General features: G+C 44.7%; 1 protein-coding gene, 2 long non-coding RNA genes and 1 other non-coding gene across 5 annotated transcripts in view; 2 read left to right on the top strand and 2 right to left on the bottom strand.

Moving 5' to 3' along the window:
* Positions 1 to 26,383, top strand: part of BTBD9 (BTB domain containing 9) — a 500,126-nt gene that overhangs the window by 438,062 nt on the left and 35,681 nt on the right. The window lies entirely within an intron of this gene.
* On the bottom strand, positions 1,234 to 25,596 carry LOC117087162. Its single transcript, XR_004438710.1, has 4 exons — positions 25,512 to 25,596; positions 15,488 to 15,493; positions 5,713 to 5,717; positions 1,234 to 1,246 (listed from the first exon to the last, which is right to left on the bottom strand). It is a non-coding gene; the product is annotated as an uncharacterized LOC117087162 (long non-coding RNA).
* Positions 11,342 to 25,605, top strand: LOC117087161. 2 transcript variants are annotated; one of them, XR_004438709.1, is made up of 4 exons: positions 11,342 to 11,354; positions 12,444 to 12,448; positions 15,752 to 15,754; positions 25,514 to 25,605. It is a non-coding gene; the product is annotated as an uncharacterized LOC117087161 (long non-coding RNA). The 2 variants fall into 2 exon arrangements; XR_004438708.1 differs by lacking the exon at positions 11,342 to 11,354 and adding an exon at positions 11,375 to 11,385.
* On the bottom strand, positions 22,837 to 22,908 carry LOC117088883. The gene has a single exon (XR_004439400.1). It is a non-coding gene; the product is annotated as a small nucleolar RNA SNORD45 (small nucleolar RNA).

Below are 26,383 nucleotides of genomic sequence, written 5' to 3'. Positions count from 1 at the left end.
GATCTCTCCAGGCCCTAATGTGAGACCAAACCAACAGGATGGAATTTAATGGGGATAAATGTGATGCTCTCCATTTAGGTTCAGAAAATCAATTCTACAAGTACAGGATGGGAGCAGTCAAGCTTGAGAGAAGTTTATGGGAAAAAGAACTGTGGTTTTGGTTGGCCACAAATTCAATATGAGCTAATAGTTAGGTGGGGCTGCTACAAACCTTGAGCAGTCTTAGTCTACACTGTCTGTCCAGTGTTCATATGTCCATATGACCTTCCTATTGTGCTCTGTGCTGGTCAAGACACACCTGGGCACCTGTGCAAGAGCAGATGATGGGAGTTCAGGAAACTGTTTCATGGGGGGACCAATTAAAGGAACTAGGGATAAAACAAGATCCAGGTAAACCATCAAAGGGGCTGTAGGGTCATGATGATTATCTTTAAATATAATTTAAAGAGTTTTCTTGTGAGAACCTACATTCTGTTAACCCAGAGGTTTGCACTTAACAAAAATTTAATTCATACCTTCAACACACATGTAGTGAGCATCTGTCTGCTCTTTGCCAGTTACTATTTTTCGTATGTATCAGATGAAGTATCTAATATGTTTTCAGGATTTTTAGAGACTTTTTTTTTTTTTTTTTGACAGAGTCTTGCTCTGTCACCAGGCTGCAGTGCAGTGGCATGATCTCCACTCACTGCAACCTCCGCCTCCCAGGTTCAAGTGATTCTCCTGCCTCAGCCTCCCATATAACAGGGATTACAGGCGCCCACCACCATGCCCAGCTAATTTTTTGTATTTTTAGTAGAGACACGGTTTCACTATGTTGGCCAGGCTGGTCTTGAACTCCTGACTTTGCAATCCGCCCACCTCAGCCTCCCCAAAGTGCTGGAATTACAGGCATAAGCCACCATGCCCGGCCTAGATACTGTTTTTTGTTTTTTTGGTTTTGTTTGTTTTCTTCTGTCTTGTTTTTTGAGATGGAGCCTGGCTCTGCCCCCATACTGGAGTGCAGTGGCGTGATCTCGGCTCCCTACAACCTCCACCTCCTAGGTTCAAGCGATTCTCCTGCCTTGGCCTTCTGAGTAGCTGAGACTACAGGTGCATGCCACCATGCCCGGCTAATTTTTGTATTTTTAGTAGAGACGGGGTTTCACCATGTTAGCCAGGATAGTCTCGATCTCCTGACCTCGCGATCCACGCACCTCGGCCTCCCAAAGTGCTGGGATCACAGGCATGAGCCACCACACCCAGCCTAGAGACTGTTTTTTTTTAAGAGCCGTTTAAGGCTCACAGAAAAGTTGAGAGGAAGGTACAGAGATTTTCCATATCCCTTCGGCCCCTCTACATGCATAGCCTCCCCACTTATCAACATCCTCCACCAGAGTGGTACGTTTGTTACATTTGGTGAATCTACATTGACATATCATAATACCCAAAGTCCATACTACCCCAGGTCCATAGCTTCACTCTCTTTCTCTCTCCTTTTTTTTTTTTTTTTTTTGAGACAGGGTCTTGCCCTGTCACCCAGGCTGAGTGCAATGGTGTAATCATAGCTCACTGTAGCCTCAGTCTTCCTACCTCTGCCTCCTGAGTAGCTGGGACTATAGGCATGGCCACCATGCCCAGCTAATTTTTGTACTTTTTGTAAAGGCAAGGTTCCCTCATTTTGCCCAGGCTGGTCTCAAACTTCTGGACTCAAGCAGTCCACCCACGTCTGCCTCCCAAAGTGCTGGGATTACAGGTGTGAGCCCCTGTGCTTGGCCAGGCTTCACTCTTGGTGTTACACATTTTATGGGTTTGGACAAATGTATAATGACATCTATTGTTATAGTATCATACAGAGTATGTGCTCCACTTATTCATTCCTACCCCCAACTCTCCAGTACCAACCTCTGGCAACCACTGATCTTTTTACTACCTCCATAGTTTTGCATTTTCCAGAATGTCATGTAAGTTAGGATTCACTTCTGAATTTCTTCAGAAGAAGATACCACACAGCATTTCAGAAGTGCCGATTGCCGCAGAACTCACTGTTCTCTAGTCTGGCTGCTAATCAGAGCACAAGATCCCTGAGTTCTTGGCAAGGAAAGACCGCCAGTCCCAGGCCACCTTCTCCATTATACTCTCAGAGCTCTGTCAGCAGCAGAGCTGCACACACAAAGGAAAGTGATCCCTTGTTTCTTCCTAGATATGGAGCTGTGACCTTCTGCAGGAGTCTTTATGGCCTCTCCGAAGCACTCTTGAACCTATTTCTCAGGCTGCCACTGTGGCCAGCAAGCCCTGCCGTCCCAGCTACCTTCTGATCACCTTCCTTCCCAGCCTCATCAGGCGGAAGGGACAGGGACAATAACTGACAGGTTTGTCTGGGGCTCTGTAGCACTTTGCCGGACCTCATTGTGTGCCTTTTTATTCTCCTATTTTTGAGAGGTTCATTGTTTAGGCCTTCAAGCATCTTTCGATTAGAGATTCAAAGAATTCAAATCCAGCATATAGAAGAATGTAACCACCTACTAAATATGCGCCCCTGAACAAGACCAAGTGGCAGCACTCATGCTGACCGCCAGGACTTCAGAGTGCAAAGCCCCAAAGTGGTTTCATTTGGAGGCAAATCAGAATCCCAGAATCCTCAGAAAACTCCAGAGAAAATTTCTGACCTGCCTCTAAACAGTGTTCTGCATCTCCTTTCAGTATAGCATTTGGTTTCCCTCTCTAGTGATTTGGCACTAAGGAGACTTGAGGCACACAGTGGGTGAGAAAGCCTCTCCAGGACATACTTGTTAAGTGTAACCCTCACATTGCCCCAGCCTCTGCTTGTCACCACTGTAAAATCCTGGGTCAAATTGTGGTTATAAAGTTGATTGCTTCCAGAGTAAACCTACTGTCTTTGGATCTTTTGTTTTGTTCAAGGCTGCTCTGTCAGCTGTAGGCTTGCCTTTGATAGGCCGCAGCAGTGGTTTTCATGTCTAACTAGGGTTTTAATGTTTGTGAGAGACTGTAGTTAATTGGATCCCCATGGTACCACAAATGACTTTAGAAGCCTCTTATGTCGGTGGAGGTAACTCTGTGAGTGTGAGAGAGAGAGAGAGAGAGAGTATGTGTGTGTGTGTGTGTGTGTACACACAGGTCCTCACCCCTGAGCAAGCACCTTGAGATTTAAGTGTTCTTGTGCCCAAATCTCAGGTTTGAAGGCTTTTCATACTTGTTTTTCCAGAGTCAAAAATTTTGCCATCACCCCTAGATTCTTAACCTTTCTCCTTGTCTACTCTTCAGTTGTGTTGTTTTAGGGGCAGTTGGAGCAGAACAGCCAGATTCATCTCAGCCTGTGACTCATCTGCAGTCACAGAGCGGGAGATTCTGTGCGAACCCCTGCCATCTTGCTGGCTGCTGCATGCCATCCAAGCCCCATTTCCTGACTCCTTTTTGCAGAGTTGGAGTAGCAGCAAGGAACCCCTGCCTCCACTCTGTTATCACTGTAGTGCTCTGCTCAGTTACTGTAAGAGCTGCTGAGTCCTGCCTGTTCCCCTGTTCCTCTTGAGAAGGGTGGCCACAGACAGTTGCTTATACATAGGTTGCCATGCTTTGAATTGTGCAGTCCAACCACCTAGGCATGGGGATCAGTATCTCATCAGTTCTCCACAAAAGAGGTAGTTTCACACTCCCACCCCCTCTTTGAAACCTAAGGTGACCTATCCTAGCAACCTGAACAAGCCTAACTAACATGCCTATGGATGGAGCAGAGAAACAGAGAGGGCAGGTGGGGCAAGTGTTATTGTAAGAAAATAAGCAAGGCACAGGAAGAGCTAAGTACTTTGGAGCAAAAAAGGCTAGTGTGCCTTGGGATTTGGGAACCCTGGAAAGTAGAGCAGCTAATCCACCTTTCGCCTTTGGCCTCATAGTTCAGCCTTGCCAATGAAATGTGCTCAGTCATCAAGTACCAGTATTGTTAGTCTTCTCTATGTGTGTGTCATATCTGCCTTAAATAAACTGATGCAATGAAAGTCATCTGTAAGTGGTAAAATTCTATACAAACATCAGATGTCATTAGGTCTCTTTGACTAGATTGTAAGCACCTTGAAGTCCCGGGTTGCCCCGGATGCTTCTTTTTCCTCTCATAGGTAGTCCCTCATCCCCCTGCCCTTTGCCTGGCTGGTTAAGTGACCCTTTCCAGGCAAGCTAGAGTTGGCCTCCCCTGTTATTCCTTCATAGCGCTGTATTCTTTTCCTTCATAACACCTGTCACAATTATAATTTTAAGTTATTTATAACTTATGTTTTTCCATTAGGCTTTAAGTTCCTTAAAAGTGGAGACCATGTCTGCTTTGTTCATACCTACATTCTTAGCACCTATAAAATGCCTGGCACATATTAACAGTTTTTTATTAATAGTTACTAAAGGAATGGTTCCCCAGGAGGACATTAGTAAGTTTAGGGCCAGAGAATGTCCCTTCTCTCCTGCATCTTACCACTGGGGAAGCTTTTGGCCTCCACCTTCAGGGTCTAAGGGGCTAGCTTTCTAATGTCTCCTGAACATTTTGCATCTTCCCATTAACTGTGAATTTCACTGCTGGTGACTTCATTCAAGTGAATCTCAGAGCCTCTAGGACACATCATTGGGCAAGACATGGCAGCTACCTTTGCCGATTTGTTTCTGTTCCATTTGTCCATGGGATTGTGGGAAAAGAGATAGATGGACTTGGTTCCCTAGCTGGAGTGAGGTAGGTAAGAGAACTTCTGACTGAGCATTTCTGTCCTTTGAATTGTGGTACAAATGCAAAGGCTGCCTTGGGGGACACCCACAGAGAAAGCATGCTTTTTCATATCTTCCTGTCCATGGTAAGTGCCCCTGTCATAGGAGAGCTCATTAAGACCTACATTCACCATCTACCAGCAAGAATTCCATCAGAAGTTAGTTACCTTAAACTAAGTGTGACTTTCTGACTCACATTTTTGAATATACCCAATTAGATTGTAGAACTGCAGCATCATACTTATTACCTTGAAATTACATTTTTGTTCTGAATAACCAAGCCTTGTAAACAATGTAAGCACTACCTAACACACATATTCTGAAACAAGCTCCACGTTAAGCGTGGGTTTGTAATGGGTGATATTTGGATAGCTCTGATTAAATATGTAAATTATGAAAATCAGAAGTGGAATAAAAAGTTACCTTTGTACCTGAACCAGCTACACATATTGACCTTTGGCTCAATAATGGATCATTCTCTCTCTTGTAGATCTTGGTCTTATACAAGTTTTTTCTTTTGTATTTTTACTCTTCATGTATGGTTTCCTTACTCTTGTTCAGACCTTTCAGTTGATCGAGCTTCTCCATTGTGTGTATTTTGGATGGTAATCTCTAAAAAGCCTTTGTGTGAGGTTTTTAAGTATTTTTCGTCCAACATTGGTTTTACCCCAAGGGTCTTCTTCCCCAAAGCAGTGGCAATGGATTTGGACAATCCTTTCCTTTCTCATCATAATGAGATGGCCCTCATCCAGAAATATGCTTATGGCCATATCTGAGATTAGGCATTTTGCTCAGGCCAGGCGCTTGCCAACTGAGCCAGGAAAATAGACAAATCCAAGAGGAATGAAAATATAGACAAAGAGGTCATGCAGACCATGAGACTCAAATCTTATTACTGAATTGTCCATACCTCATAAGTTTTTTTTGTTTTTGTTTTGTTTTGTTTTGTTTGAGACAGTCTTGCTCTGTCACCCAGGCTGGAGTGCAGTGGCGCAATCTCAGCTCACTGCAGCCTTTGCCTCCCAGGCTCAAGTGATCCTCCCACCTCAGCCCCCAAAGTAGCTGGGACTATAGGCACACACCACCTCACCTGGCTAATTTTTGTATTTTTGGTAGAACTGGGTTTTTACCATGTTGACCAGGCTGGTCTTGAACTCCTGGCCTCAAGCAATCAGCCTGCCTTGGCCTCCAAAAATTCTGGGATTACAGATGTGAGCCACTGCACCAGGCCATACCTCATTATTTTAAAGAATTTCTAGTCACTCCAAAAAAACTGTAGAAAGAAGTAAACCTAGAATACGGATTTCTAAAGCAAGATAAGAAATTGGAAAAGTTTAGGGCTGGATATAACCAATTTTTTGTTTAAAAAAAAAAAAGGAAATGAAAGAAAATGTTTGGCAGAAATGGTAAAACTGAGTATGACAGCGTGAGAGCAGACCTGTGGATGGGCACATAATTGAGCAGAGAGGAAGGGGACTGATGTTAAATTCAGAACTCTGGCTGAGTGCAGTGGTTCACACCTATAATCCAGCACTTTGGGTGGCCAAGGTGGGAGGATCACTCGAGGCCAGGAGTTTGAATACAGCCTGGGCAACATAGGGAGACTTCATCTCTACAAAAACAATAAATAAAAATTACCCAGACATGGTGGCTTGTGCCTGTAGTCTCAGCTACTTGGATACTGAGGTGGGAGGATTGCTTGAGCCCAGGAGTTTGAGGCTGCAGTGAACTATATGATTGCTCTACTGTACTCCAGCCTGGGACACACAGTGAGATCCTCTCTCTAAAAAAATAAAAATAACTTCAGAATTCCTGTGCAGGAAAATCTTTCCATATTTAGAAGGGTGATTATTTAATGCTCTAGTTTCACGGGATTGACTATTAAGATGCTGTTCAGTTGTTTCTCATGATAATCTTCCCATAGGCTGGGCGCAGTGGCTCACACCTGTAATCCCAGACTTTGGGAAGCTGAGTCAGGTGGATCTGAGGTCAGGAGTTCAAGACCAGCCTGGCCAACATAGTGAAACCTCATCTCTACTAAAAATGCAAAATATTAGCCAGGTGTGCCATCCCTGATGCCCTCCCCCCACAGTGATCTATCATACGTTTCATGTTGTCTATTATTAAAATTGGGGTTCTTTGTTAAGTAAACAAACTGAATGAATTATTAAGGCTAATTTAGTCCTTTCTTTCTTCACCTATATGATTTTATATTTGAGTAGCTAAGAGCCCTGTGATTTAAGACAAATCTTATATTTCATTGTCAAACATACCCAATTCATGATAAGTACTTAGACTAGTGTCTTCCTTGGCTGGACTTCAATTAATAATTATTCCAGCTCCTCCCTACCCTGTAGGGATATTTGGAAGATAAATGAGATCATATCTCTCTTTTTTTTCTTCTTTTTTTTTTTTTCGAGACAGAGTCTCTCTCTGTCACCAGGCTGGAGTGCAGTGGTGCAATCTCAGCTCATTGCACCCTCGACCTCCCAGGTTCAAGCAATTCTCCTGCCTCAGCCTCTTAAGTAGCTGGGACCACAGGCACGCACCAGCATACCTGGCTAATTTTTGTATTTTTAGTAGAGGTGGGGTTTCACCATATTGGCCAGGCTGGTCTTGAACTCCTGACCTTGTGATTCACCTGCCTTGGCCTCCCAAAGTGCTGGGATTACAGGCATGAGCCACCACACCCAGCCTTTTGAGATCGTATCTCTTACAGCATTGCTTACTCTTCAGAGGGAAGTCTGTAATATTGTTATTGGGTTGTTGTTACTGTTCTCTTCCAAACTATACCCCACATAATGCTTGTGGCATTCACAGTCTAGCTGGGCTTCCCCTGGCAAAATTGTTTCAATGCAGTGGTTCATTGACGGGCGGCACTCCTCAGGCATCACTGTGACATTTTGTGGGCAGGAGTTTAGTGGTACTCTTGACCCATGTGTCCGTTTATCCGGGATGCTGGGATGTCTTGGACTGAAGGGAAGATGGTGGTGGTGGCTCCCTGGGGGGAGGCTTTTGGACAGGAGGTGGCTGGGTGATTACAGGAAGGCAGGTGCTGATTTACCTTTTTGCCTGTTTATTTTCTTTTGGGAGGCAGTGTTTCGATTTACTGCATTCCTTGGAGGTTTGACATATCAATTAGATATTATCGACAGTAATAGAGGGGCAGTTGCTGTAGATGTGAAGTTTTTACTGGTAGGCCATGAAATGATACCCCAAGGGACTGTAACAGAGTGGCGTGATAAATATTGTGTTACCTGCACATGGGCAGAGGGACTGATTAATAGGGGAGGATGATTCTGTCTCCTGCACTAAAATGTTATTTATTCATTTGCTGTCAATCAAACCTTCTGTTCTAATTGGCTGAAAGGTTAAATCATCAAGATCTGCTCATAAACCTGGTTAAGGTAGAAAGAAAAGCAGTGCTAAATCATAATCAGTGGCTTGTTTATTTACTGCATTCTTGCATCTGTATGACCTTGGAGAGCCTTTCTCTACCCTCTGGTTACAGTAGCAGCCCCAAACCTAGACTCACATGCATGGGTGGAGGGAGCTGGAAAGGAGAATATATTTGCCAGGCCTGGTAGTGTCCCCAGAGTCTCAAGAAGGCAGTGATGGTGCTTGGTGTGACATTGCCTTTGCGTAATTAGACCACTGCTATTCTTTCGGCTGCATTTTTAATGTATGGCTCTTGTGTTGCACGACACTTGTAAAAGGAAGAATTATTTTCGAAAAGACAAATATATTTCCACACTAACAGTTTTATAAAGATGTCAGCGAATAAGTATAGGCATCATTAAATCACATTTTAAAGGCAGCCTTCTCATTGTGATAAATCTGCATTATCAAGTCTCATTTCTAAAATAAATCATACATTGTAAAACTTTATGAGAGTTGAGTAAAAGATCCCTGTTGGCCAGTACAAATGTATATTTTCAAACCATGCAGAAAGGATTCAAGTGCTAGTGAAAACACCAATAGGGTTATACCCGTTTCTTAGAAGCTGTATTTCAAGTACAAGCTACTTTGGGGTGGGATGGAGCTTTTTTCACTGCCAAAGTGAATCAGTAGCTTATTCAAAGAAAGCCAAGAGTAAACTCTCATTCAAAGGACCTTTGTATTCAGTTTGGAGCTGTGAGAACACAGCCTGCTTTGCAGTGGGACTGGTGAATGTCAGTATTACAGACCCACAGTGCTGAGGAAGGTGGGGCCATGCCCTGAGGGGGCGCACTCACTATCTAGGGCAGGTCCACAAACACCACCACCCACTGGCGCGTTCTCAGCCTCATGCTCCCTGTACCCACCTCTATTGCCACCAGCCCAGAGACGCAAAACACATCAGCCTAAGAGCTAGACGTGCTTTTTCATTATCTTGATAGTTAAAATAACCTGGTTGGTTATTTTCAGTACAGAAAGCCACATCAACACATGACTCTGATATACCATATTGCCATATTAAATAATGTGAAATATTACAGATATACCATATTAAAAATGTATCCACCAAAGAGGGTCTAGTTATCCAGCTCTTTGGAAAGGAAAGATGGCAGAGATACCCAAATACTTTCCTTAGTGTTTGAAATGATTTACAATTGTGTATGTATTTTAGGTCATGATGTTGCAGAAGAGTGTAACAAATGTTTATTGGTGGCTTGTATGGCAAAACCAGCCAACAGTATCTGCTTTTTCGTCTTTTTAGTGACTGCTGAGTTCATTTCACTGTAGGAACACACAGTCATCTTCAGACCGTCTGGCTTTATCTATTCTTGTGACTCACCAAACTCTGCTGTTGTGTTATTTCATGTTATCTCAGCTAAGATGCGTCACAACCCAGCATCTAGGCTGTATGGCACAATGGAACAGTTTTAAGTCAGAGGCTCAGAAAAGGAAAGTGGAGAAGTGAACCTAGGTGGGCAATTTAGTAAAGAGAGAGAATTTAGTCTAAAAAAGAGAAAGTGAGGCTGGGCGTGGTGGCTCACACCTATAATCCCAGCACTTTGGGAGGCCGAGGTGGGCAGATCACGAGGTCAAGAGATCAACAGCATCCTGGCCAACATGGTGAAACCCCATCTCTACTAAAATACAAAAAAAAGGAATTATCCAGGCATGGTGGCACGCGCCTGTAGTTCCAGCTACTCAGGAGGCTGAGGCAGGGGAATGTTTGAACCCAGGAGGCGGAGGTTGCAGTGAGGCAAGATTGCACCACTGCACTCCAGCCTGGCAACAGAGCAAGACTTGGTCTCAAAGAAAAAAAAGAAAGTGATAGTAATGACTTAATACTATCTGTCCCTCTCCTCATCCTCCTTCTGAAGAAATAGACTGGGCAGCACTTGGGCGTATATTGCTCCTTTCTAGACCGTATACAAAGAGCTAGTCAATCATCAGTAGCTGTCAGTATCACCAAACCTGGTACACAGCCTTGGCAGGCACTCCAAAAAAGTGTACTGGAGATGGTCTCTCTAAAAGTCCCTCAATAAATGGATTGTTCTTCCCACATCAGATAAAATGCCATGTAGAAGTAGTAACTGTCATTAAATTGTTATGCCTGAGAAATATACAGTCAGTTGATCAGTTGGGATTTGAGAATAAAGAAAATTAAGTCAAGCTGACCAGCATTTCCTTTATGAAGTTGCCCTGTGATAGCTTCAGTACGGCTGTCCTTCTTGTGAGCGTCTGTCTGTGCTATACACACATTCAGCTTAAGGATTTAGAAGCTAGGCAACTAGTGGTAGACATTCCAGACCAGGATGGTCAGGGCCTGGACACGGGCCACACCTACTGGAATGGAACGGAGTATTTGGGAAGGATCTAAAGTAGAAGTGAGTGAAAGTCAGGATAAGAAATCCCAGAGGACACCTGGCAGGTCCAGGGGGTTGGGTTGTTGAGGACAACAGGTAAATAGCACAGCATAGAATCTGGCGCTTAGGGAGTGTTCCAGGAAAGTGGTCGCAGGTTCAGAAAACAGACCGCAGTACAAAGAGGGTTGGAAAGGTTACAACAGGAACTTAGGCCTTTTAGAAGTTCAGAGGTTTGGGTAGAACAGGAATTAGGGCCAAAGTTGTCCGCAGTCTGCTTTAGTACAAAGCTAAGAATGGTTTTTACATTTTTTAAAAATTGGAAAAAATAAAAGAGAATATGTGACAGAGACCTGTGTGGCCTGCATGACCTAAAATATTTACTATCTGGCTCATTACAGAAAACATTTGTCGCCCCTGGGGATAGGCATAGACTTGAATATAGAATAATTACTGGAACCAGAGGTATGACATACTAGTGAATTATCAGGAACCAGTAAGAGCCAGTTCCTAGGACCCAACTACATAACCAGAACAGGATCCAGAACAAGGCTCACGTGACAGTTCCCATATTCCTCCTTCCTAAGGAGTAGATTGAAGGCAGAGCCCAGGGTAGACTTAGCATGTAAGGGAGGGTCAGTTGGTCCTGCAACAGGTAGGACATCCCTCGGGGACACTGGAGCAGCAGCAGGGCTTACCTTCGTAGGGATAGTTTACAGCAGTCTCTGCCTCGTCTGACTTGCATAGCTCCCTGCAGCATAGAGTTTTCCAGGTGTGACAGCAGAGACTCAAGTGATCAAGTGATTTGCCCAAGGCCATGTGGCCAGTGAAGGGCAAAACCTGGGCCCATGTGTTGGCTGTCTCTCTCAGTTAAAAAAAAAAAAAGAAGAAGAAGAAAATAATTTTTAAAAAACCAAGCTGGGCCCAAACTCAGATGTTGTGATTCCTAGTCTGGTAGACATTCTGTTCCATCACAGCCCTTCTTCCATCCTAGTAATCCTACAAACCTCTCTGCCTGACCAGAAGACCTGTGGAATACTTTCTTGAGAGCTGCATTTGGAACCTTCTTGCCCATGGTATTATCTCCATGTCAGTCCCTCATCCTCACTGCCACTAAAATTATCTTCCTAAGTCTTCCTTACTTTCTTATTCTTAAAGCCTCCCTTGATTTTTCCAATTTGCTGCCTTCTATCTGATGGGGCATAGGCCTGACCACTTTATTGTAGAACGGGGATTCCCTTTTTCCCTTTTTTTTGAGATGGAGTCTCACTCTGTTTCCCAGGTTAGAGTGCAGTGGTGCGATCTCAGCTCACTGCAACCTCTGTCTCCCATGTTCAGGTGATTCTCCTGCCTCAGCCTCCTGAGTAGCTGGCACTACAGGCACCTGCCACCACACCTGGCTAATTTTTTTTTTTTTTTTTTTTGGTATTTTTAGTAGCGAAAGGGTTTCACCATGTTGGCCAGGATGGTCTTGATCTCCTGACCTCATGATCCACCTGCTTCAGCCTCCCAAAGTGCTGGGATTACAGGCGTGAGCTACTGCACCTGGCCCAGAACAGGGATTCTTAAAGTGTGGCTCCCAGGCCATCAGCATCACCTGGGAACATATTTGAAATGCAACTTCTCAGGCCCCACTTCTTCTACCTACTGAATCTGAAACTCCAAGGGTGGACCAGCAGTCTGTGTTTAGCATCCCCCACAGGCAATGCTGAACTTCATGTTTGAGAACCCCTGGAACAGCGCATCAGAATCACTTATGGATGCACACCCCTCCCCCATCGATGGGAAGCCTGGGAGGTGTGCTATATGTCCCAGCAGGACACTTGGTGGCTGCTATATTCCTCACTGACTATGAAGGTGTTAGTGACAGCTGCAACACAGTTCATTGTGTAGTGATTCTGTTATGAGGACCAGTGAGAATTTCACTACCATGACAAATCCTTCAGATGCTTTTACCAGCTGCCAGCCCCTCCTGGTCCACAGGGAGATAATAGAGTTTAGGAGATGGGACATAAACCTGCCATTATACATGCAGAAAATCCCCTTCTCCGGGGACTCAGACTTGGGAATTCTAACATCTAAGATCTTCAGAGGGAACCTATGTTTCCCAAATGCTTCCATTTCTGCAGAAGGCTTGATAGACTTGATTGGCCACCGTAGTCCTAGCCAAGGACTCTCAGGAGTGCTCCACAGATCCTGTACCAGTCTGCTGGTGCACAGGTCTGTCTGCTGTCTGTCTGCATGACCCAAAGTTGGGAGTCATGGTTTTTCTTTCTCATGAAGGTTATAAAATTGAAGATAAGAAAATGAAAATCATGGCCGGGCGCGGTGGCTCAAGCCTGTAATCCCAGCACTTTGGGAGGCCGAGACGGGCGGATCACGAGGTCAGGAGATCAAGACCATCCTGGCTAACATGGTGAAACCCCGTCTCTACTAAAAAAATACAAAAAACTAGCTGGGCGAGGTGGCGGGCGCCTGTAGTCCCAGCTACTCGGGAGGCTGAGGCAGGAGAATGGCATGAACCCGGGAGGCGGAGCTTGCAGTGAGCTGAGATCCAGCCACTGCACTCCAGCCTGGGTGACAAAGCGAGACTCTGTCTCAAAAAAAAAAAAAAGAAAATGAAAATCATAAAAACAAAGATGGATACCCCAAGGGTGCATACCATCACTCAGAGTAGAGGCCCAATCACATGCTCTGAGTCAACAAACTGTACAGTGTCAGAGTTGCATTCTTAACTGAGTGTGTTTCCCCTTTGTGATGTTTTTTTACATCCAGAAGAAATAGCCCCAAAAGAATACTTGTCATCTCTAATTATAGAACAGAGCCGTGCTTCTTCACAAGGAGTGAAAAGTGAAAATAGAGATATCCTCCTCAGAGCCTGAAAATTGATTGATATTGAGGGCCTTTCGCCGGGGCAGTATTTAGGCAAGGGATGGAATGGAACAACGGAATGATTAGTGGCAGTGGTGTAGGGGGCGCAGGTGGGGAGGGATTGGTCTGATTTTTTTTTTGGTTAATCTCTAAAGGCTCCTCAGTATAGAGTTTCAGATCTAGAGTTCTGCTGATTTGATGGGGAAAAAAACAGCTGAATGATAAAACAGCTGAAATTTCATCTGTCTCTACATCTCCTGCCCCACACCCCTCCAGGGCTGCCCAGCAGGACACCAGTGTGATTCTGATGGCAACCAAGCCATCACAAAGTGGGGAGATGAGTAAATCATCTGATAACTTTAGGAAAATCTACTTTGTGCTTTTACACACTTCGTTGAACTTTTCAAAAATATTGACTAAACAACTTGCCAGCTGTGATTACCAACAGCTCTATTTGACAGCCTTTGACAGAAAGCCAGTGGGCATGTGCCACGTCATCCAGCGCTAACAGGGCCTTCATTAGCAGCTCTTGAGGGGATGAGTGCTCTCCTGGCCTGGGAAGAGTGATTCCTGTCCCCTGGTGCTGTTCACTCAAGCGTGGGTAAACTATTTGCTTAGCGAGCCCAGAGGCCGACGTTGAAGCTTGACTGTTCGTCTCCATCACTCTAAGGGCTTTTTATGTTCAGATCTGCAGGAACACAAATAATATTCTTTCTAAGCTGCTCCAAAATACAAGTGATAGAAAATATCATGGAAAAGGTGAATTGCCAGACAGTAAGCCCTCATGACCGAGAGCTTATTCATAAAATGATGACAAATTTATTGCACACGTTCACTGCTGCCTTTCTGAGATGACTGGCTGATCCATCTAATTTTAAAGCCTGACAATAGAATCAGAAAGAGTTACTGGTCAGTTTTTTCACCCATCCCCTTCACCCAGCACCTTCCTCCTCAAGAAATAATACAGAAAAATCAGCTGATGTAGCTTCAGCAAGTGCCTTATGTTATTTTATTACGGGAGATTTCCATGTGCCAAGGATAACTTTTAACCTTGTTGAATGCAATTTGACTTCTTGGCATCTGCCTTCAACTCTGCAAAACCCTCAGGGCAGGGGACTAGTACGGTGAATAGCTAGGGGTAGACTGAAACACAGTCTGAAAGGAAGCCATATTTTCTTGTGTCTTATGGCTGCTTGTTTACTATGAAGTAGTAAAGAAGTCATTGCTTGATATCTTAGCCCTGACGGCATGAACAAAATTCAAAGCAGGTGTAAAGAAATACATGGCATCAAACTTTGGGCATGCAGGAAGCCCAGGCTGGCAAAATATGGGTTGGGAATCTCTAGGGTTGCTGGTTTGTGGGGAATTAGGATTCCTCACAAAGAGCATGCGACCTCCCTTGCAGCCTCCTTCTTCCTGTTTTTTTGCTCTTCTGGCCAGTTAAAGTGACCTGCAGACTCTCCCTGGCCTGTCACACCTTTAGCCTCTCTCAGTGCCCAGCTGAACACCCTACCTGTCTTGGCATCTGGTTTTTGTGTCAAATGATTTAAATTATTTAACTTAATATATGTAGTTAACATATGCCCTTGTCACCTGTCCTGTCTCATTGTCCACCTTCTTTGTGAGCTCACAGGGAGCCAGCGGGCTAGGTCAGTCCTTGCTACACTCTGGCACTGGCATAATGCCACATGGCAGCCTAAGGGTGCCAAGATGTGCAGGAAAAAGCAGGGTTGCAGAGAAAGCCCATCCTTGCCTGCATCTAGGCCAGTGTATGGCAGGAATCTGAGGGAGGGGCCAGAGAGTGACTTGGAACCAGCTGGTGGGGAGCCAGGGGCCTTGGAGAGAACATGCACCTTTTATAAGCCTGAGAGAGGTCTAGGCCAACACAAATGGACCCAGAAAGTCATCAACACCAGAGAGTGCTAGTGGCGACTTTTTTTAAATCAAGAAAATGTTTGAAAAGAGGGATAAATGAATTTTTTTTTTTTTTTGAGACGGAGTCTCTCTCTGTCGCCCAGGCTGGAGGCTGGAGTGCAGTAGTGCGATCTCGGCTCACTGCAAGCTCCGCCTCCCGGTTTCACACCACTCTCCTGCCTCAGCCTGCAGCTCAGTCCCAGCCTGTAGCTGGGACTACAGGAGCCTGCCACCACGCCCGGCTAATTTTTTTGTTTTTTTTTTGTTGTTGTTGTTGTTGTTTTTTGAGACGGAGTCTCGCTCTGTCGCCCGGGCTGGAGTGCAGTGGCCGGATCTCAGCTCACTGCAAGCTCCGCCTCCCGGGTTTACGCCATTCTCCTGCCTCAGCCTCTCAAGTAGCTGGGACTACAGGCGCCCGCCACCTCGCCCAGCTAGTTTTTTGTATTTTTTAGTAGAGACGGGGTTTCACCATGTTAGCCAGGATGGTCAGGATCTCCTGACCTCGTGATCCGCCCGTCTCGGCCTCCCAAAGTGCTGGGATTACAGGCTTGAGCCACCACGCCCGGCCTTGTATTTTTAATAGAGATGGGGTTTCACCATGTTAGCCAGGATGGTCTTGATCTCCTCACCTCGTGATCAGCCCACCTCAGCCTCCCAAAGTGCTGGGATTACAGGCGTGAGTCACTGCGCCCGCCCATGATTTTTTAATTTTTTTGGAATTCAACTTTTTTATTGACAGAAACTGTCCCAGAAGAAAGATTGTTGCCACATACTGCCTCACATTGGCTTGCAGATCGTTCACTGTCTTGAATGTTCACACAGAATGCAGTGCTTTGTGTTGAATGCGACAGTTAATGCAGATCCTGGAAAGGGCCTTTATGGAGCCTGCCTCGAAGACTTGTCACCTTTTCATTACAGAACTCATACTCAGAGATTCCAGTGCGTTAAATAGCTCTAGGCTAATCTTGGGCCGCTCCATGTTAAGGGCAATAGTTTTCATCATAGAAAAATATCTTTTTTTTTACTCCAGAGATTGTTTTAAGCTCTCCCCAGTGCTCCCAACTTCTTAGCTGTTCAGCTGCAAATATCAGGCCCTTAATGGCTGGAGAGGGAGAGTCTATTTTTAAAGTTTTTACTGAATATCTCCCCAGTGTCAGGTGCTGAACGAATTTGGCATGTCATCAGATCTAAAATACCCACAGGGGTTTAGTGTAGTTTTTAGGTATGAAATTGATCAGGTTTGATTCTGAGACCGTCTGGTGATCCTTCTGGAAGGCCACTCGCTTGCTTAGCTGTGTGTGAGATCACAGGTCAGGGCTGAGCTTTGTTTTGCATGGGCTTTTGACATTAATTTCTACAAAAACAGCCTTAAAAAAAAACACCTGAAATTCAGGGGCCAGTTAGTCCTCATTGTGTTCTAACTCCCTTTGGTATTTAAAACATTAGGAAATGAAATTGCCAAAATCTTAACATTTGAGAATTGGCTCCTGCCCATGCCTAGTCCTCACATTTCCAGGGTGCCTCTGGGAGGGAATGCGCTGTGGGGGGAGAAGGGAGGGGGTGGTATTAGAAAGCCACACGGAGCCAGGAGGCGGAGGCTGTCTCCTTGGAGGTAGCAGCCTTTTCAGAGCTCGCCTGCCCTCCTCACAGGCTGAAAGGAGCTGCTGACGTCATTGAATCAATAACTTTGTTTAGCATTGTGTTTCCTGGGGGCAGGAAATCCTCTGGGGAACAGCAGACTGAATTTTCTTCCTCCCCTCACCAGCCTCCAGAGATGCCTGCTGGCAGGGGGTGTGACAGAGCTCCTGGCTCTGCCATTGCCATTTAGTGGAGACCTACACCCTGGTTTTTGTTATTTTTCAGGCAAATTTCAGCAAAATTCCCAAGCTCATAAGGTAGGTATTGAGAGGTCAAAAGTAGGAACAACCTTCTGAGCAACAGGGAGCAAATCAAAGTTTGTGAAGCCTGTACAGGGTCATGTCCCCTAGTCCTGTGTCCCTCCTTCTCAACCCTCCTATCCCCCAGCACAGGCTGGCCCAGAGTAGCCCAGCCTGTTCTGTATAGGAATTTCACACATATGAAACCACAGCCCCAGGCAGGCCCCTCAGCACAGACCAGTGTTGCCCAGTGTTGCATCCACCAGCAGCCATTGCTGAGGAACGGGAGTGATTAGCCCAGAGCCTGCGTCAAGCCCAGAGCCCTTGCTCAGAAAGAGTTCCAGACTTTAATGTTCTCCTGGCTACCAAGGGAGGGCCACTCCTGTGCCCATCTTTAACTTCACCAAGGACAGGACCCCACAGCCTCTCCTGGCACCACGTTAAGTGGTTTCTATAGTAATTTTTCTGGTGGGTCAACAGGTTACTACGCAGTTGCCAGAATCAGCAAATTGCTTGTTTCCCTTCCCCACATCACCCAGCCATGGGTCAGTTGGTGGACACGAGAAGGGTCAGTTGGTGGACTCAACACAGTAGTGGCAAAATGTTGGTCTAGACACTTTGCTTAGCTCCTGAAACCTGGTCTGAGTGTTTTTTCAAAGAAAAGCTAGGAATTTTGGCCTCCCAAGCAAGTGACAGCAAGAGTTTGTTAACTACATAAATACAGCCCCATATCCCTATTCAACATCAGACAAGGTTGAACCAGAGTGATTTTTTTTTTTTTTTTTAAGACAGATTCTCACTCTCTTGCCCAGGCTGGAGTGCAGTAGCATAATCTCAGCTCACTGTAACCTCCACCTCCTGGGTTCAAGTGAGTCTCGTGCCTCCGCCTCCCAAGAAGCTAGGATTATAGGCACGCATCACCACACCCTGCTAATTTTTGTATTTTTTAATAGAGATGGGCTTTTGCCATGTTGGCCGGGCTGGTGTTGAACTTCTGGCCTCAAGTGATCCACCTGCCTAGGCCTCCCACAGTGCTGGGATTATAGATGTGAGCCACTGCACCCAGCCCAGAGTGAATTTTTTTTTGAGACGTAGTCTCACTCTATTGTCCAGGCTGGAGTGCAGTGGCGCTCTCTCGGCTCGCTGCAACCTCCGCCTCCCAGGTTCCAGCGGTTCTCCTGCCTCAGCCTCCCGAGTAGCTGGGATTACAGGTGCCCGCCACTACACCCAGCTAATTTTTGTATTTTTAATAGAGATGGGATTCCACCATGTTGTTCAGGCTGGTCTTGAACTCCCAACCTCAGGTGATCCGCCCGCCTTGGCCTCCCAAAGTGCTGGGATTACAGGCATGAGCCACCGTGCCCGGCCCAGAGTGGATTTTTTATACAAAATCCATATTTATTGGAGCCTTTGAGAGCTCCAAGGACACAGACCAAACCGCGATAATCTGGGGATGAGGACCCGTAACCTCCCACCTCCACACTGTATCGTATTAATTGGTTTGTTCTTTTAGGCTCTGGGTCCCCAAACTTTGAGCAAGATTAGCTTGGATAATAGCTATTTATTAACCCATTTCTTATTGGCTTATTTGTTCAGAATCTTCTCAGAGACCTGAACTTTGCAACGTAAAAATCTTTGTACCTAAAGAGCTCAGCTACAATGGCCAGCTTCTCTATGAAAACCAGCAAAGGCTCTAATACTTTTTGCCCAGAATAGGGAAGGGGAGGGGAGCTGTTAGGCCGAGGAACTCAGATGTGTGTGACCCACTTGGTGTTCAGGAGGGCCTGGGACTCCTGGCAATGTGTAGCAGTGTGTTCAAGACACACTCGCCCTAAAGAGTCCCAGTTTCTCTCTAATACCTGATGGTCTCTTGGAGAACGCGGATAATAGACAAGGGTAAAGGTCATTAATTATAAGATCCAAGTGTGACAGAAACCCTATTGGAAAGAACACGTCTCTTCAAAAGACTTACTAGACATTTAGAACTGTTTCAATAGAGTTTAAATTTGGGAGCGAAACCATTACACCTTGTAAGAAAGAAATGCCAGACCAACACGGTGCTTCATAGACACTAATTTGATTGACTAGGCATCCCTTGTTTCTGTTTTACACAAAAGCTCTTGCCCAGATGCAGACACACACACACACACAACACACACTCTTCCACCACCACTTGTGTACAAACATGAATGCAGAGACAGGAGGAAACACGAATTTGCTTTTTTTCTGCATGATACTCAAAACCATTGAGTTTCTAGCACAGCTGCTGCTGCAGAAGAGAGAAAAGCACTTGGCCCCAGAGTCTGTTTATGTGTTTGAGCCGAGAAAGCGATTTTTGTTGCAAGAAGCTCTAAGTGAGACAGAGTCAGAGAATAAGAGAGAGAGAGATAATTATCTAAATTATGTTCGTGCTATTATCGAAGACGAATATAGTTAAAATGTAATTAAATATGACGGGCTAGCAGGATGTAAGCCAAGCTTTGGAATGCTAATCATCAATTACTGCATCCCCTTAGGGGAATCAGGGAGGCTGTATGGCAGAGTCGGAGCGGCTTGGGGCTGGGGGACTGAGTGAGACGTCGAGCATTAAAACTCCCCCTCCCCTGTCTCCCCACGTAGTCATTCAAACCGCCATGGATGTCCCTGGGACACATCCCTTTCTGTAGCTGCCACAGCGTTAGAATATGAGGAGCTGGTGGGAGGGTCCTGCACCTCTCTTTGAGAGGCAACCCCTCTAAAAGGGAATGTGAGCACAGAAGGTCAAACTCAAGACTGGCTCATGTTAGAGCAGTAGATGCAAGTGCCTTTACCAGACAGAATTCTGAAGTTCCTCCTCTGCCAGAAAGCATCAAATGCTCACCTACCTAGATCAAGGAATCCCAGGAGGGAAGTCAGGCAGGGAGGTGGAAGTGGACTGTAGTCGGGACAGAAGATGCCACGTGTCCATGCTAGCAAGCTGCTCCTACCACTCAGTCTCTAACCTGGGCAAGGGGCCCGCTTTGGCCATACATTGAAATCACTTGAGGAATTTAAAAAGGACTCAAGCAGGGCCCACCCCGCAGAGGTTTTGAGCGTTAATTGGTGCGGGCTGTGGTCTGGGAGTTCAAAAGTTTAGCTCCATGGGTGTTTCTGATGTGCAGCCAAGGTTCAGACCCACTGGTCCAGCTATAACCAGACTTCCGCTAACCACAGCCAAGGGGAAGGCAGGCAGCAGGAAGTGAGGACTGTAGTTAGTTCTTTTTTTTTTTTTTTTTGAGGCGGAGTCTTGCTCTGTCGCCGGGGCTGGAGTGCAGTGGCCGGATCTCAGCTCACTGCAAGCTCCGCCTCCCGGGTTCACGCCATTCTCCTGCCTCAGCCTCCCGAGTAGCTGGGACTACAGACGCCCGCCACCTCGCCCGGCTAGTTTTTTGTATTTTTTAGTAGAGACGGGGTTTCACAGTGTTCGCCAGGATGGTCTCGATCTCCTGACCTCGTGATCCGCCCGTCTCGGCCTCCCAAAGTGCTGGGATTACAGGCTTGAGCCACCGCGCCCGGCCTGTAGTTAGTTCTTATGGCCTTCCACGAACCTCAGCTATACCTATCTCAAGGCCAAGAAGAAAACACTATAAGGATTTACTTTTCTTAATCCTGAAACATAATTTTTATGTCAGTTCTGGTGCTAAATCGCCAAAGAATTTTGAACTTGGTGAGATTACTGTACAAGAGTTCATTTTAACAACGAGCTCTATCTAAGGCTGGGGTAGAAACTTGGCCACCTCCTTAGACCGGATGGGTGATGTGAGGAGCAAAGCAGGCCAGGGCAGGCTGCAGGGAGTAAGAGAGACCACCAAAAGCTCTCTTCATCTCCAGCTGTTGTCAGGCAGGGAAGAGGACTCGTGCATGCCAGATCTTCTGGTTTCCAAGAGAAGTGAGACATCTGTGTTTTGCTGTGAAATCTCCCAATGTTTAAGTGGAAGCTAACTCAACTTTTTAAAGAGTACTCAGTAAACCAGCAAAGTATGTCTGTGAGGCTCCCATGTGCAACTTTTGAACTTAGTGAGCCTTTGGCTAGTCAGCATGTGGCCAAACAATCACAAATTCCCATAGCTCCTAATGCAGTTTTCTGCGGCCTCGGGTCGGCAGTCAGGTTAGACCAACTTGGCACCGTTTTTCCTAAGCCTGACACATAGAGGGTCTCAATAAATAGTTGTTGAATGGACAAACAGGGTGAATGGAGCAAACCCAGAATTCCCTGTAAGTCTGGGCGGCGAGACAGCTATAAAATCCAGTTAAGCGTGATGCAGAACAAAAGAACATATTCCTGGGGTGCCAGATTAGAGAGGCCTGCACAATGAGTCTTCACTTTAGACTGGTATCAGAGATCTGGGGCCAAGGCATCTCTTCAGAAGGGAATAAACAGGATCCGGGCTGATTTTGAGTCTGCCACATAGGACACCCTCTGTAGCTCTGCCTTTGGGGACCCAGCAGGGACAGACAGACATGCAGGCCCAGCTCAAGGGCTGTTAAAACACTGTAATTCCCACTTCACCCAGTGTTCTGGAAAATGCTCTCTCTCTCATATCCCCAGTCCATCGATCATCTTTGGATATGATTAAAGAGATGAATGTAGTCCTTGGCCCATCACTACAATGCGCCAGACAATAAGAACAGCATGCTTGGAGGGACGGCGGGCAGCTGTGGGGTCAGCACAAGAGGCTCAGTCGTAAAGAACTGTCAGAGGGATCTTCAGGCAAGTCTCGATGCTCACTCAAGGCCTTTAATACCCGTCACGTCTCAGTGCCACACGGCTTGGAGAGGGCACCGCCGTCACTGCCATAAGCTCAGTTGACAGCGGACAGGTTTTATTATTTCCTCCCTTTTCGAGAATCTGTTCCAAAGGTTCATGCCTGCCTTCCAGCCCTGCTCCCAAAGGCTGTAAATACATATGCTCCCATGTACCTTTTCCACTCCTCATCACCACAGGCTCTGCTCCCTTTCTTAGGCTCTGCTTTTTGTTAATTGTAATTAAAAAGAATTATCAAAGTTATACATGGACATAGTTTTGAGAATGAAGTAAAACCACAAGACCTTTAACAAAAAGCAGCAGTCCTCTGCTTCATCCTTCCCTACCCCAAGTCTCATTCTCCAAAAGCAACTGCTTTTCCTTTTCCTCTTTTAAAAAATAATTTTGAAAAAAAACCATATATTCCAAAAAATATATTTAATGTGATTTAAAAATCTAAAACTGTAGACTGAAATGTTTCCCTCCTACCTTTCCTTCAGAGATAGTTGATGCATAAACAAGTGTATATATTCTCCCCATTTACTTTGTTTTTCCTCCAAGGTCTCAGTGTAATTTTATTTTCTTTTTAATGTTTGTTTGTTTGTTTTTGAGACAGGGCTCGCTCAGTCGCCCAGGCTGGAATGCAGCAGTGCAGTGACGGCTCACTGAAGCCTTGATCCCCCAGGCTCAGGTGATCCTCCCACCTCAGCCTTCCAAGCAGCTGAGACTACAGGCATGTGCCACCACACCTACCTAATTTTTTATTTTTTGGAGAGACAGGGTCTCACTCACCCCAGGCTGATCTCTTGAACTTCTCCAGCAGTCCTCCCGCCTTGGTCTCCTAAAGTGCTGGGATTACAGGCATGAACTGCTGCACCCAGCCTCAGTGTAATTTTAGAATTCGTATCAACTTTGGATTCAGTTAATACATGTCATTACATCATTGACCCCATTTTCTTTTAATACAGGTTTTTCTGTACCTTGGAGATCTCTTGCATTTCCTCCCTCTCCCCATCCCCCACCCCCCAGCTTATAGTCCTTCATTATAAGGATAAGGATCTACCATAATTTACTTAACCAGTCCCCAGTGATGAGCATTTAGGTTGTTCTCTTGCTGTTCAAATGATGCTACAGTGTAATCCCTATTCCTTCTTCTTCCCTATGCTGCGTCATACGTTAGAGTAGTATAAGGGAATTGCTAGCTCTAGGGGTATGTGCATTTAACACTTTGCTAGTTGAGGGTGTGTCAACTTGTACTTCCTCTGGCAATGTGTCAGAATGCCTGTGTCACCCCACCTTGTCCAATATAACACTTGATCAGACTTTTAGATTTTGAGGCAAACATATTCATCTCTTTTAGACTTTTTTTTTTGGTTGTATCTTCATATTCTAAACTATAGGCTTATTCTGCTATTTCCTAATTACATTATTGGAGTTATCTATTGTGTTCCTATTTTGAAAGATAAGGATATAAGGATTTAGTTTCATTGCCCTCCCCACTTGCAAGTACACACATGCTCCTCTCTGCTCCATCCTCTTGTTTAGTTAAATCACAATTTTTCTTTGTATCAGGTTTCTTGTTGGCATTAGGATGACTATGTAACTATTGTCCAGAGCCAAGCCATGTAGTATGTTACAATCACCTTTTTTAAATCATTTGTTTTTCCTGGAGTTAAAAAGTGGCCAGGTGCGGTGGCTCATGCCTGTAATCCCAGCACTTTGGGAGGCTGAGGCAGGTGGATCATGAGGTCAGGAGTTCAAGACCAACCTGGCCAAGATGGTGAAATCCCATCTCTACTAAAAATACCAAAATTAGCCGGGCATGGTGGCGGGCGCCTGTAATCCCAGCTACTTGGGAGGCTGAGGCAGAGAATTGCTTGAACCTGGGAGGCGGGTTCAAGCCTCCCAAGGTGGGAGGTGAGGTTGCAGTGAGCCAAGATCGTGCCACTGTACTCTAGCCTGGCAACAGAGCAAGACTCCGTCTCCAAAAAAAAAAAAAAAAAAAAAATTGCTTAGTTTTCTGTATCATTCATTAATTTTCTGTGTACTATCACTGATTCTTCCGCCTAACTTTTGTAGAGCAACACAAATTCTCATAACCTGGCCTAACCCATCTGGTCAATTAGTTTCTTTGTCTCCCTTGAGATGTTGCCATGAGCTGCTCACCTTCCCTCTCCAGTCTGGACTAGTTGTTCTGTGGGCCTGTTTTACGGCTCTCATCCTGGGACCTCCCACCCCATTATCTTAGGAATTCCTCTTGCCTTTATTCCATGTCACATTCTCTGTTTTGTGGATCCCATAACTTTCTTTTTTTTTTCTTTGCTTTTTTTTTTTTTGAGACAGAATCCTGCTCTGTCATTCAGGCTGGAGTGCAGTGGCACAGTGCTGGCTCACTGCAACCTCCGCCTCTTAGGTTCAAGCAATTCTTATGCCTCAGCCTCCTGAGTAGCTGGGAGTACAGGTGCGCACCACCATGCCTGGCTAATTCTTGTATTTTTAGTAGAGAAGGGGTTTTGCTATGTTGGCCAGGCTGGTCTCAAACTCCTGGCCTCAAGTGATAGTATCCCATAACTTTCTTTATCTTAAGTTAGTCCTTTGTTTTGGTGGAACACACTTTCTGGTAGTTTCTTATGAATGCATTGGAGTTGAAGTTTTTATTATTTTTTTTAATTTTTCTTCACATAAATACAAAGAGAGGTTGGAGGTGAATTTTTTTTATGCCTGAATGAAAATTTCCTTATTCTGTTGTCATACTTGATTTACTTTGTCTGGGAATAGTCCTGTGGCTGGGAATGGTCCCATGGCTGGGAACTAATTTTTCCCTCAGCATTTGGAAGGAAGTGATCTATTATCTTCTGACCCCCAATGTTGCTTTTGAAAAATTCATGTGAACCTGATTCCCAGGTCTTTGGGATGACCTGCTTTTTTTCCCTCCAGAACTTTTAAGATCTTCTCAAGTTTCTTAATAATATACTTTGGTGTGGATCTTTTCTCATTTCCTGTAATGGCTACTTAGTGGGGTCTTTAACCTGGAAACTTATGTCCTTCATATCTGGGAAAATTCGTTGTGTGACTTTGGTAATTTCCTAGCTCATATTTTCTCTGGAACATCGTATTTCTTGCTGGAACATCTAATTAGATGGTGGAACTCCTCGTTTGACTCTTTTATTCTCTTAAACTTTCTCTTCTATTTTTTTATCTTTGTAATTTGATTTGACATTCTGGGAAATTTCCTCAACTTAACTTTCTAACCCATTTGTTGAATTGTTTTATGTCGTTCCTAGTTTTAATTTACAAGAGCACTTTCTTGTTCACTAAATGTTCCTTTTTCATATCATTTTATTTATTCTTATTTCAAGGAGATAATAATGCTTCCTTTTATCTTTCTGAGGATAATTTAGGTTTTTTTTTTCCTGAAGCTTTATTCTGCTTACTGAACTGTATGCATGTCCTCTGAGTTATTATTTTTCTCTATTTGCTGTTGGTCATCTTTCATGTTACAGTCTTTTTTTAAACATTTTAAACAGCTTTATTGAGATACAGTTAGGATACAGATAGGAGCCTTCTCAGCTCTCCTAATAACATCAGGCCTAATTATATGATTCCACTTTTACTCTATAACCTTACTAATACTAGGACTATTAACCAACATGTTAACGATATATCAATGGTGGCGTCAATCATATGCCGTACAATTCACTCATTGAAAGTATACAATTGCATGGCTTTAGTATATTGACAGAGTTTGCATCCATCACCACAATCAATTTTTGGACTTTTTCATTACTCCAAAAAGAAACCACATACCCTATAGCCATCACCTCCCAATCCCCCCATTTAATTCCCCAGCTCTAGGCAACCACTGATCTACTTTCTGTCTCAATATTCTGTACGTTTCCTGTAAGTGGAATCATACAATACCTGATCCTTTGTGATTGGCTTCTTTGATGTAGCAGGTTCATCAGTATGATATTAATAGCATGTATCAAAATCTTATTGCTGAACAGTATTCCAGTGTATGGATATACTACATTTTATCTATCCATTCATCAGTTGATGGACATTTGGGTTGTTTCCACTTTTTATTATGAATAATGCTGCTGTGAAGATTCATGAACAAGTTTTTGTGTGGACATGTGTTTTCATTTTTCTTGGGTGTATATCTAGAAGTAGAATTTCTGGATCGTATCACACCTCTCTGTTTAACCGTTTGAGGAACTGCCAGGTTGTTTTCCAAAGTGGCCACACCGTTGGACATTGCCATGAACAGTATATAGGGGTTCCAGTTTCTTCATATTTTCATCAACACTTGTTATTATCTTTTTTTAATTTTTTCTTTTATTGATACATAGTGTTTTGCATATTTGTGGGCTACATGTGAATGTGTTTTACATGCATAGAATGTGTAATGATCAAGTCAGGTT

The sequence above is a fragment of the Trachypithecus francoisi genome, unplaced genomic scaffold, assembly GCF_009764315.1.
Source record: "Trachypithecus francoisi isolate TF-2019V2 unplaced genomic scaffold, Tfra_2.0 Lachesis_group10, whole genome shotgun sequence".
Taxonomy (NCBI): Eukaryota; Metazoa; Chordata; class Mammalia; order Primates; family Cercopithecidae; genus Trachypithecus; species Trachypithecus francoisi.
The sequence above is the reverse complement of the archived record's forward strand: the minus strand, read 5'-3'. Positions and strand labels throughout refer to the sequence as shown.